Below are 12,914 nucleotides of genomic sequence, written 5' to 3' on the forward strand. Positions count from 1 at the left end.
GCCACCGCCTCCGCAATCCCCCGCCCCTCGGCACCGACGCTCCGCGCGCTCGCCGGCTCCCTATTGGCCGAGGTGCTCGCCAATCCTGGTGAAGCGGCCCCGTGAGTGGGCCCTGGTTGGTGGAGCCGGCACTGAGCCCCCCCTCCTGCTCCGGCCGAGCCCCCCCGCAGGGAGGGGGCGTGGCCGCGGCCGTGGACGGGCCGGAGGCGGCGTCGCTCGCGCCGCTGCGTGCGGTGTGGTGCGAGGCGGGTTCGCCGGGCGGCCGCAGCGCGGCGGGACCATGGAGCTCGGATCGCAGCCCTGGCGCCGGCGGCGGGACCGCGGACCGGTGAGTGAGGGCTGCGGCCGGCCCGGCTCTCCGCTCTAGCCTGCTCTGGCCCTTTCCGCTCCGGGCCGGGCGGCTGCCGGGGGAGGGGCGGCCCCACGGCCAACTGAAGTTGCTGCATCGCCGCGCGCTCCGGCCGGGCGGCGGGGCCCACTGCGGGCTGCGGCGCCGCCTCGCGCCTATGCCCGCAGTCCGGCCGCATCCTCCTGGCTGGCTCCCGCGCCGGCAGGGGCTTCTCGCCGTCACGGCGCGGCCGGGCGGCCCTTCCCTCCCGCGCCTCCGGGCCTCCGGCCCCTAGCCGTCCGGTGCGCGCTCCCTGGACGCGGGGCAACAGCCCGCCCTCCCCGCCGCAAGTGGCGCCCGGGCCTCCGCTCGCGCCCCACGCACGACGTCCCGGGCCGCCCCGCGCTGCCCGGCGTCCGGGACCTTCGCATCCCTTCAGTGTCTGCGCGCCCTCGCTGGGTCTGGTCCAGCTCCGCGTGCTCCCGCCCCCAGGATCCGGCCCTCCCCGCCCTGGCCTGCGCCCTCTTGGTGCCCGCGAGCGTGTCGGTTGCGGGCGCCCTCTCCCTCGAGGCTGCGGGGCCGCGTGGCTCCCGGCCTCAGAGGCCAGGCTGGACTCTTGGAGCGCAGAGGAGAAGGTGGGGCGGCTCGCGAGTGCGGGGGACCGCGCGCCCGGAGCCACGGCGCCGGGGGGATCACTCCCGGAGGACTTTACCCGCGCGCCGGGGCTTTAGCGAGGGCAGAATCTTCCTCTCGGGTTGTGCTGCTGACGGGCAATGGCGATTGCTTCTTGATTTGGCCCCTCTGCATGGGAGAGTTCCCTGGTGGAGACGAGAGTTCTTAATTATTCAGAAACTATGTGATGGGTTTAGGGATGAATGGGAGCATCATAGGAATGCTTTCTCATTTTAAGGTTAATGTTTAAATTGGCGGTTTACTTCCAGGAACAGTCTGAATTCTTTTTGAAGACTGCTTTTCGCAGCTCTTCAAATTAAATGCATAACAGCATGGTATTTTAAGATTCAGAGTCTACTTTTTATTAGGGGGAGAGGATAGCTATTTGAAATATTTTACATCTTAAAAATAAGGTTTATCTAAACCAAAATGCGACTCTATCGAAACTAAGTTCAAAGTATTGTAATTGACTAATCTTTCTATTGCCTCTAGGGCAAATTCTGTTGCTTCTTTTTGTATGTGCTTTACCCAACTCTCCTTTTCTAGCACTTAAACAATGCAGTGGTTCTTTAAAGCTAGTTCTTTTATCTGCTTGAGAGGTTAAACAAAAGAAAGCTGGGTTTGACCTTTCCCAAAGGCGTTCTCATTGTGTCCTCTCCTGCTCCCTTCTCCCAGGGTTCTAATGACTTCAGTGTAATACTCATTTTTCTTCATCTTGAAATATTTTCTTAGTTGATATTCACAAAAGCTGTGTCTTTTAGCATGTTTAAAGATTGGAAAGTTTGGTCAACTATGTATATTTACCTTCCAACCTGTGCTTATTCCAGAACTATCTACACATAGAAATTGTTCTTGCATTTCCAGTTGCTGACATGAAGTTGCTTAATAGCATTTGTTTTTTTAAAATCTGTTTGCTTTGAAATTTACAGCCTGATAGTTAATGATGTGCCTCACTGTCTTCAACAATTATGAAAATAAAGGTGGAACACAATTTGCTAAGTGGTCATGCCAACATTGTAGCCTCCTATCTCTTGTCGGTGTGTCTTTGTAGTCACACGTTACAGTTCCCATAGAAACATGTGTATGGCAGATAACCTTTTAGTTATTGGGATGTTTTGATTAAAACAATTGCGTTATAACGCAAGTATTAAATGGATTGTCCCTACTCATGGGCTAGTACTGGTGATCGTCTTTGGAATTTCTGTAGACCTTGAATCTCTTTTTCTTTTCTTTCTTCTTTTTTCTTTTTTTTGAGACGGAGTCTCGCTCTTGTCTCCCAGGCTGGCATGCAATGGTGTGATCTCCGCTCACTGCAACCTCCGCCTCCCGGGTTCAAGCGATTCTCCTGCTTCAGACTCCTGAGTAGCTGGGATTACAGGCGCCCGCCATCACGCCTGGCTTATTTTTGTACTTTTAGTAGAGATGGGGTTTCGCCATGTTGGCCAGGCTGGTGTCGAACTCCTGACCTCAGGTGATCCTCCCACCTCGGCCTCCCAAAGTGCTGGGATTATGGGCGTGAGCCACCGCTCCAGCCGAATCTCTCAACTTATCTTCTCAGTCCGTTTTTTTAAGGGCCCTGTTTCTTTCAAGTCAGGCTTTTTTTGGCTTTGCTCTTGGGCATGTGGAACCAAATGCTTCTGACAGCCCCACACATTCTTCTTCAGGGCTGGTTCTTTCCCTGTGACTTGACTTTTTGCTGGTAATACAGAAATATTTTATACCAGTAACATAAATAATGTACGTTATAAAATAAACAATATCAACATAGAGATTTATAGAGGTAAAAAATCTTAAGGTTTCTTTTTCTCTTCTTATCGTCCTATTCCTATTTCTTTCTTCAGAGGTTACCATAATACAGGGTGTATCCTTCTGGATTTTTTTCCATTTAACACTGTAGATGAAATATATAACCCTGTATATTAAAAAAACATTTCATGAATGCCTACTAAGTATCAGACACTATTTTAATCACTAGGGTTGCAAAAATAAGAGACAGGCACTTTCAAGATGTTCATAGTCTACCAGGACAGGCAATTACAGTGCAGTGTGATAAGTACCATGATAGAGTCAGTAATCAGTGAGGGATGCGGGAGCCTCACGCATGACCTAATCCATTCATTCACTTGCTTTATTCATTCAGTGCACTTCAGAGTTTTAATATATGCTGGGGATACGGAGATAAACAGGACAGATACCTCTGTCAGCCCCTGATGAGCTTGCTGTGCAGTTCAGTCTCAAAGAGTTTTAACCATTGGTTACAATGTGCTGTATGATATGGGATCTGAAAGGGGCCAGCAACAAGAGCTCAGAGGAGGACCATAAACCCAAGCTTAGGGACATTCAGAGAGACAGGAAAGCCTCTCGGAGGAAGCACCGTGAGAAGGAATTGGTCAAAGTCTGGGTTGAGGAGAGAGTGTCCAGAGAGATGATTAGGGAGGTGATGCACTGGAGCAGCCACAAACCCCAGGAGTTCAGTCCAGTGGGGGTGGTTGCGGGCAAGGGCAGGGAAGTGGCAGGAAGTGAAGGAGGAGAAGTAATGAGGGACTGTGTCATGTGGGGTCTTGTGATTCCTGTTGTGTGGAGTTCGGAGTCCTCTGTGGGCAATAGGAAATGGTTGAAGAATTCTAAGCAAAAGAGGGACACGGTCAGATTTGCCCTTTGGAGAATGGATTAGAAGAGGGAAGGCTGAGAGCAGGGAAATTTGAGGTCGAATTGCTGGGATTTGGTCATTGGTCGTGTGTGTATGTGGCGGGGGAGTTGGGGGAGAGAGGCAGTGCCCAGCTCTGGCTGGGTGGTTGGGTGATGGTACTGTCCTTAGGTGGGGACAGCAGCATCCTTTTTGGGGAAAAGATGATGGGTCACACTTGACTGGGTTTAGTTTCAGGTGCCGAGGGGACATCGTATTCAGTTGGCTGCACTAGGGATCCAGATATCAGGAGTTGTCTGGATTAGAGAGACGCATCTGAGAGCTATTAGCTGTCCCAAACTGTCCCAAACAGTTTGAGATTTTCCCAAACTATCAGCTAAGGTGCCACAGCAAACAGGGAGACTGGGGGATGTTTCACATTGTTGAGGAAAACACAGTCATAATTCCATCTGTTCAAGCCTGTGGAAACTACTAGCTCAAGCTAGTTAAACGTTTCTAGACTAGATCGCACTCCATTCTATTCGATGACCTCATGTTTGTAAAGAGGGGTTTTTGGTGGTTGCTGTGCCATGTGAAAATCTGTGTGGAAAAGGAAATGAGGGAGGCCGTTGTCCAGTCTGACTGCAAGGTTTGAGAGAAATTGCGCAGTGCTCAGCAGGTGTACACATACTGTATTAGTAAATACTTGTGATTATTTAAGAATGAAACGAAAATACCATTTTTTCTCTCTATTAAAGTGTACTTTTTTCAAGTTGGTACCAAGTTGTTGGGAGATAAGTACTTACGTTGTTAACATTTTCTTTACTTAATAAGCATTTGTTTTGGCCTGAGACTCCAAGGGTGCGGTGAACAGAAAAAGTTGTGAAACTCCTGCCTTTGCCTGTGCAGTATTTGTCAGTGGAAGCTGTTGGAGTAGATGAGGTCATTTGAGGAGTGTGTATAGAGTAAGAAAAGGAGTGGTGTGGAGTGAGATCCGAGGCACTGGTTGTTCCTTTGCAAGAGACAGCCGCTAATAGGGTCCCAGCACTGTGACTTTCCTAGGATGCTGGTGATGGCGTCCGAGGTCACCTGATGTCTTTGTGACTGACTGTCCTCCTTTGCTGTCCTGTTCTGACAGAATACACTCCTGCCAGCGTTGTTTTCTGCTACTTACCTCAGTGCCAGTTTTGCACCAGAGCCTATCCGCCTATCTTCATATATGTTTTTATTTTTATTTTTTGTAGAGACGGTGTTTTGCTATGTGTAGCCAGCAAGACTGAAGAAATCTTGAACTCCTGGGCTCAAGCAGTCCTCCCACCTTGGCCTCCCAAAGTGTTGCCCCGCCCCTGACTTCATAGATGTTTATAGATTAGAATAATTTTTCCACACTAATGCCTGGTGTGGTGGTCACACCCGTAATCCCAGCACTTTGGGCAGGCTAGATCACCTGAGGTTCAGGAGTTTCCTTTGGAGAACAGCCTGAGCCAACATGATGAATGACCCTGGTCAGGAGTCTACTTAAAAAACAAAAATGTGGATTGCCGAGTTAAGGGTGTTGCGGCACGGACACCTGGTAATTTCCCAGACTGCTGGAGTAGGGTGAGGCAGGAGAATTACCTGAACCCGGGGGGCGGAGCTTGCAGTGAGCTGAGATCGTGCCACTGTTTTACTCGCGATCCAGAGTGAGACTCCCTCTCAAATAAAAAAAAAAAAAAAGCAATGAATAGTTTTTCCACACTTAGATTTCAGCTTTGGAGCCAAAGATGCTTCTGTTTCCTCTCTCTGCCTGCACATGTGCTTCTTCTCTGGGAGATTAGCTCTTTTCTTCTGACTTTTTTTTTTTTTCTTTTTAAAATTTTGAAACATTTTAAACATCACGACATTCTAGGGTATTTCTCATCTTTTAGGTCTTCTGAGGCTTCTAGGCCTTGGCTCTGAGCTCAGCATCTGGAATGATTTCTCAACTTTGTACTTTCTGAAGTTTCCCTGGGACCTTTTCTTAGGGTGCCCTCTGACCTTGGAGCAGTGGTCTTGAAATTGATCTAAAGATGTCTTCTGTTGTGTTATATGTTCTTGAACCTTTTTGGTATTTTAATTTTTTCTTTCTTTTAGTTTTTGCTTAGGTACTCAAGTCAGCCCACACATGTTTGTATGCCAACTATGTCTGAGGCACTGTTCTAGTTAGTGGTGATAAGAATGTTTAACATGACCAAGCTGCTGCCCTCAGAAAGCTTATATTCAAGTGAGGTAAAACAGGATACAGTATCTTGCTAACTAGTTCACAAACTCCTTGTTGGCAGGAACCACATAGGGTGGTGCCTTGTATGTAATCTGTGCGTCGTGTGTCCCAGCTTGTCAGATAACCTCTTGAATGTCGTAGTCATATACAGACCTTCATTTAGGTCTTGCTCTTAATTCACTATGGTAACACTTGGTGCCTTCTCCCACTGGCTGTCCTCGCACAGCCTTTGTGATCTTTGATCTTGGAATACTTGTTTTCTAGCAGTTGAAAGCTGAATTGGATTTTTTAAAGTTGCTCTGGTGCATGCTGAAGGTTTTATTAGCATGCTGTGGCAGTTGCATTTTAGTTCATCTCATAGCATCCTCTCATTGAGAGCTGTTATCCATTTTGTGCTCTCGAGATGCTCCGTGAAATTATATTGCAGTACCAAAGTATGGGTATGATTGACTGTGAACTGGAATCAATGTGGCCGTTACTTTATCAGGTAATGGATGAAGTGGTTCATTCTTTGCACGTAGTAGATACTCAACAGATATTTTTACATTGACTGAAAATGTTATGTGTTTTGATTCATGATTATATAATAAGCAGGACTTGATCACTGCTGGGTAGTTTACACAGTATGGTCTCAGCCGTTTTGCTCTACTAACATCACTTATTTTCTAACTTCTCAAAATATGTACAAGACAAGGTTGTGTGTGTGTTTGTGTGTGTGTGTGTGTGTGTGTGTGTGTTTTGGCCTGTTTTGTTACATAGTCCTGTGTTAGGATATTACCTAGGCAGGTTTCAGCTCTGAATTGGCTTTGCAGCACTTTGCTGGGGCATAGTCTATCCTAATATTAGAATTAATGTATGGTTTAAACAGGGTCTCACTCTGTTGCCCAGACTGTAGGCCATGGTGCTATCTCGGCTTGAACCCGGAAGGAGGTGGAGGCTGCAGGGAGCTGAGATCACACCAGCCTGGGCAAAAGAGTGAGACTCTGCCTCAAGAAAAAAAAAAAAAAAAAAAAGAATTAATGTTTATGGAAGGGCTCATGAATTTCACTTGCTTCCCGTGGTACATGGGAGAAACTCCAGTACAAGTTGAGGGGTGCCGTTAACCAGAAAGGTGGTAAAGAGAGAGGGAGCAACTTACGAGTATGTTTATATTGTTCTGAGAGAGGTTGTGGCTGTTGCACAGTTTAGAATGAGAAGGAAGAGACTGACTTTACATCTCTTCAAAAGTAAGATCTTAACTTTGGCAGAAATATTGTAATTTTCCAATATAGAACACGTCTGTTTTCAATATAAATGTAAAAACACGTTAAAAAAATAACGAGCCCTGTAGATTTTAAAATATATCTCCATTCTTGGTTTTCTGTAGTATTTGTCATATATCTTTTGGAGTTAATTATCCTGGATTTTGATCAGAAACCCAGAAACACACAGAAACCCCCTCATTCCCCAAACACCTGTCTTCAGATTTTAATTACGTACTGCAAACAGCATTTGTTTCCCAAGGCTTCCCTAGAATGTGAATTCTTCTTTGAGATATCCCAGGGAGGAAGATTATTAAAAGTTACTCCTTTTCAAAAGTTGACATTGCAATTTAGAATGGTTACAAAGTTTAGCAATGAAAATGAACTTGATGCCTGAGCTGTAATTGAAATCTTTATAGCTTCTCTGCTGTTTGTCCATTGTGTTACAAAACATTCATTGAAAACTTCTTCCATTTCTGACATGTCCAGTTCCCACCCCTCAAAAAAAAAAAAAAAATTACGAAAACTACAAAACTTCAGATTGTCATTTAAAAGAATTGTGTAGGGATTAGGCACCGAAGAGTTTAGAACAGCTACTTTACATTAAGCTATGATTATGGTTACTTTTTCTTGCCACACAGGAGTTTAGAAATTTGTGGTTTTATTTCTTAGGCTATTTTGTTTCTGATGATCGTCAGCTTTCATTTGAGACAGTATTGCCCTGCATTTTAATACTTACTTAGCATTCTCTTTTTGAACAGTTACATAACTTAGATAAACTGTGTGTAAATGAAGGTTACAAATAGAGTTTTAAGTGGAATATGTACTTTATTCAGATTTTTGTTATTTGAGATGATTTATTGAACATAAGCAATGGAGGCTTTTCTCTCGTCTGTCATTAAATGAAGATCTGGATTCGCTTATAGGAAATGCTCATAATAATAAAGCTAAATATAAAGAATGAGAATCTTTATATAAGGACCAAAATGAATACAACAAAACCTGTATTTTCAATAAAGTTCTAGTCTCCGTGGTCAGTGTTTAAGACATGAGGACTGCTTTAATAACTGCAAGATTTCAGTGACTCAGAGCAAGAAGCATCTGTTTTTCACCCATGTGGAAGCTTATGTTGGGGTTGTCATGGGTTACGTGTCCACATGGCTGTTCAGGTAGTCAGCCCTTTTCCACCTTGTGACTTAGCCTCCTATAAGAACAGGGAACCTGCTCAGTTCAGCCAGTGGGTGGGGAATGAGGACAGTCCTGTGGGAGGTTTTTATAGACCAGCACACATTGCTTCTCATCCTACTAGCCGTACTCAGACATGGTCTTTCTTAACTTACTTTAGGCTAGACACATAGCAGAGCTATACGCCCCAGGAGAAGAGAGGTCATGGGGATTGGCAGCATAGCTAGTCTCTGCCCCAGTCTGACTGGAAACTTGGGTGAGCATCCTGGTGGCCACAGTGAAAGGAAATCATCCTCAGCTGTATGCTGTCAGTTTCACCATGGATAAAGAACATACTGGTTTCTTTTCCTTAATATGTCCCCCATTTCACACTTGGGGCTTTGAATTGGTTACATTGAAAGGTGTAGTAGGTGGTGTGCTCAGTGGCATTCATGTGGTACATTGAAGAGTGGTTCTTGTTTGGCTGTTTATCATGTCCTTAAATAAAGTGAAAGTACAACCATCAAAAACAATTCTGTGGAGGATCAAACTGACATGGTTTGTTACATATTTTCTAGTTGTGAGAATAAGCACACTTCATATCCCTCAAATAGTCATTCAGGAAAATAAATGATCTCAGGTGGATTTTTTGGTGAAAGATGTATAGAAGACAGTTAGAAGTTACTGTTACTGATGCGCTTGGAGTGCCAGTATTTTGTCAATTAAAGGTAGCTTTAGAGACCAAGGGAGAGATGATTGGTTAGTTCAAAATCAATATCCTGCGTGGCAAGCTTGTTCTAGATCAGGGGTTGGTGAACTGCAGCCTGTGGGCCACAACTGGCTCTTTGCCTGATTTTATAAGGAAAATTGTGTTGTAATACAGACATGTCTGTTCTTCTATTTCTCATCTGGGGCTGCTTTAGTGCTGCAAGACAGAGCTGATGGGGTGAGTGGTGGCAACAGAGGCTAACTTAAACACAGTACGACATAATTACTATCTGTCCCTTTACACTAAAAATTCCTGACTCTTGTTTTGGAGAATGTATTTTCTCTCTTTTCTGATGGGGCTCACATTGTAGTAGGGGAGAAAGCTAATAAACATGTTAAAAATAAATATATATATATCTCTCCTCTCACTTGCTTTGCTTTCTTTACTATGCTTTCTTTGCTTTCTTTAGTATATAGCCTAGTGTGTATATGTGTGTGTATGTATGTGTGTGTGTATATATGTATGCATATATACATATGTGTGTGTGTGCATATATATATATAGTAAGAAAGCAAAGCACGTAAAGAGAGAGTATCAGAGACTGCCATTTTTGATAAGGTGGTCAGGGAAACCTATGTGAGATAACATTTGAACAGAGATACAAACGAAAGTGAAGGAGTGAACCAGCTGGGCAGATATTTTGGGAATGAGCCTTATTTGGGGAGAAACAGAAAGTGCCCCCTTGAGGTACCTGAGTAGCAGCAGGGAGGGCAGTGTGAATAGGGGGTTGGCTAGGAGGATGCATAGTGACAGAGGTGTTAAAGGGCCAGATTGTGTAAGGCCGTATAGACTGTGGTGCACTTTGGATTTTATTCTGAGTGAGATGAAAGACCATTGCAAAGTTTTGAGCAGGGAAATGATGTCATTTGAGTGAGATTGTAAGAGGATCACTAGGACTCTTGTGTAGAGGATTGTGTAGAGGATAGATAGGGGACGAAGGTAGAAGGTGGGTGTCTGTGTGCTAGGTAGGCATTGCTAAGTGCCGTGGCTGTTGGATGAATCAGTGGTTCCTGCCTCGAGGAGGTGTTAGTAGAATAGCAGAAGAAAGAGATCACTGTAATGCACTGCTGCTGACAGAGAAGCAAAAGGTGCCCTGGGATGGCATGGGAGGGATACCTGATCCAAACCACAGGTGACACCTTGACCTGAGAACTTGGAGGGCGCTGATCAAGACTCTGATTATATATCAGGGCTCTGAGATTCTTGGAAGGACTACTTGCATGCAGGAATTTTCCCCACCTGTTAACCACGTGAGCAAGTACTCATCCAGAGATGAGTGGTTGGTGGCTTTTAGGTCGCATGACAGTGCCAACAATTGCAGTCTGGAGCATTGTGTTAGAGTGATGTTAAGGTGGTCTGGAGCATTGTGTTAGAGTGATGTTAAGGTGGTATCTCAGCTCAGCAGGATACACCACCACAGGAACTGAAGGGTGAAATATTTGCCATCTTTGCCAGAGAGCAGAACCAAAGTAATTTTGGTTTGGGAAAGTTAGTACCGTAGGACTGTAGAAAAGTCTCAGTAATTTGTCCGTGGAATGTATTGTAGAGTATTGCTACTTTCCCTGTATGCTTGGCAGTATGAATTAGTTGCACAATATACGTCTCAGTAATTAAGCAAATTGGTCTACTATCTGGAGTTATTGGATATGACCCAATTAAACTTTGGAGGATGTCTGTAAAAGTGATTTTATTTTTGGGATAGGTGATAGTAAGCTATTTTGGATAATTAGTTGAACAAATTGCTGCTGTTTTAAATTAGCGTAGAAGATGACATTCACCTTTCTGTTTTCTATAATGGGGTGTCTAGATCATTTAGAGAGAATTTTAGTTATTATAATATTGGTTTAAAAAGAAGTAGGGAGAGAAAATAAAATCACAATCATAGAGGGAAGTGTTTTTTTTTTTTTGCACTTTCTCTGCAACTGATAGAACAAAGGATATAGATGATTTGAACAATGCAATTAATAAAATTGCCTCAGTCTGTCTAGATGTTGTACCTAACTGCAGAATACACATTCTTTGTAAATAGACTAGATGGTATCTATCAGCTTGTTGGCAAAAGCAAGTTTGAATATATTTTAGAAGATTGAATTCAGAGTGTTCTATAAATTAAACTAAAATCAATAGCAAAAGGTAACTAGAAAACCTTTTCTAAGTATCCCATGATCAAAGAAGATACTACAGTGAGAATTAGAAAATTTTACAAAATATGTTGATTAGAATTAATATGAAAATACAGTATATAAAAATTTGTGGGGTGCAGCTAAAGTCATACTCAGAGGAAAGTTTATAGCCTTACATGCATGTGTTAGGAAAGAAGAAAGCCTGAAAAATATTCAGTGATCTGAACATCAGTTTTAAGAAGTTAGAAAGGAACAGCATACTAAACCCAGAGGAAGTAGACATTAAACAAGGAGAAATTGATAGAATAGAAAATAAATATACAGTAGAGAACATCTGCAGTACTAGTTCTATTGAAAAGATTGATGATATCTATCAATTTGGTGAGATTAATAAAAGATGAAAGGCACGAATTACCAATGTCAGCCATTAAAAAGAGAACATCCTAAAAGATCCTAGAGGCGGTAGAGATTTTTAACAAGATGTTATTCACATTTATGCTTTATACATTTTATACATTTTAACTTTAGGTTAAATGGACAAGTTTTTCCTTAAATGTGATTTTGTTATTCATTTAAATTAGACCTTGATTGGCCGGGCATGGTGGCTCACACCTTTAATCCCAGGACTTTGGGAGGCCAAGGCTGGCGGATCACTGGTCTCACAGGAGTTTGAGACCAGCCTGGCCAACGTGGTGAAACCCCATCTGTACTAAAATTACAAAAAAATTAGCCGGGTGTGGTGGCAGGTGCCTGTAATCCCTGCTACTTGGGAGGCTGAGGCAATAGAATCGCTGGAACCCAGAAGGCGGAGGTTGCAGTGAGCTGAGATCGTGCCATTGCACGCCAACCTGGGTGACAAGAGCAAAACTCTGTCTCAAAAAAACCAAAAAGTACACTTTGATCATTTGTTTTAGGATCCTTGTTGATTTGATTTTCTTTTTAACATAATCTAATACAAAACTACAGAAACCGTGTAGTTTCAGAGAAGTGTCACTCCCTCTCACATCCCTTTGACCATGTCCTTTCTCCCTCTTGTAAATAATCAACTTTTCTAGTTTCTTTTAAGACAGTACATGTATGTTTTCTTATTTACCTTGTTTTCAAAAACAGGTGGCATACTGTATAAGTTCTGTTGCACTTTGCTTTTTTTCACTTAAAATATACTCTAGAAATTACTCTTCATCAGATTCCAGAGCTCTTCCTCATAATTTTATAGCTGTGTAGTGCTATTCACATAGTGTGAATATGAAGCAGTTTAGTCACCAGTCTTCATGTGTTTGGACATTTAGGTAGCTTCCAATATTTTGCAATTATGGTACAAATAATGTGGCTATGAATAACCTTGTGTATATATTTTTATATTGCAGGAGGTTTGATTTGGAGATAAAGTCCTCAAAGTTGGATTTCTGGGTTGAAGGATAAATGTATGTGTAATCTTGTGAGGCACTGCTGAATTCCCCTCCATAGAGACTGGACCATTTTACATTACTCTGAGCAGTGTATGAGTCCCCGTTTCTTTATAGCCTGCTAGTTAGAATATTGTGAAGCCTTCAGATTTTTGCCAATCTAATGGGTAAAAAATCTTTGTGTAGCTTAATTATATTTATTTCCTTTATTATGACTAAAGTTGAGCATCCTTTATGTTCAAGGGAAATTTTTATATTATTTTGAGAATTGTCTATTGCCTATTTTTTTTTTTCTATAGAAGTTTTGCACCTTTTCTGTTCATTAAAAAAGATTTTTTTTTTGGCC

The 12,914-nt window shown here is 43.3% G+C and overlaps 1 protein-coding gene across 3 annotated transcripts in view; it reads left to right on the forward strand.

The window, feature by feature from the left end:
* The first annotated feature begins 234 nt into the window (after nt 1-234).
* WASF3 (WASP family member 3) overlaps nt 235-12,914 on the forward strand; it is a 131,643-nt gene continuing 118,963 nt past the window's right edge. The window contains exon 1 of one of the 3 annotated variants that reach the window (XM_021929505.2): nt 235-328. The gene's annotated coding sequence lies outside the window, so the exon portion shown is untranslated. Of the gene's footprint in view, nt 329-855; nt 964-12,914 lie in introns of those variants that run through there. The other 2 variants (XM_021929503.2, XM_009191667.4) reach the window with 2 other exon arrangements.

Source organism: Papio anubis, chromosome 15, assembly GCF_008728515.1.
Source record: "Papio anubis isolate 15944 chromosome 15, Panubis1.0, whole genome shotgun sequence".
Lineage (NCBI taxonomy): Eukaryota > Metazoa > Chordata > Mammalia > Primates > Cercopithecidae > Papio > Papio anubis.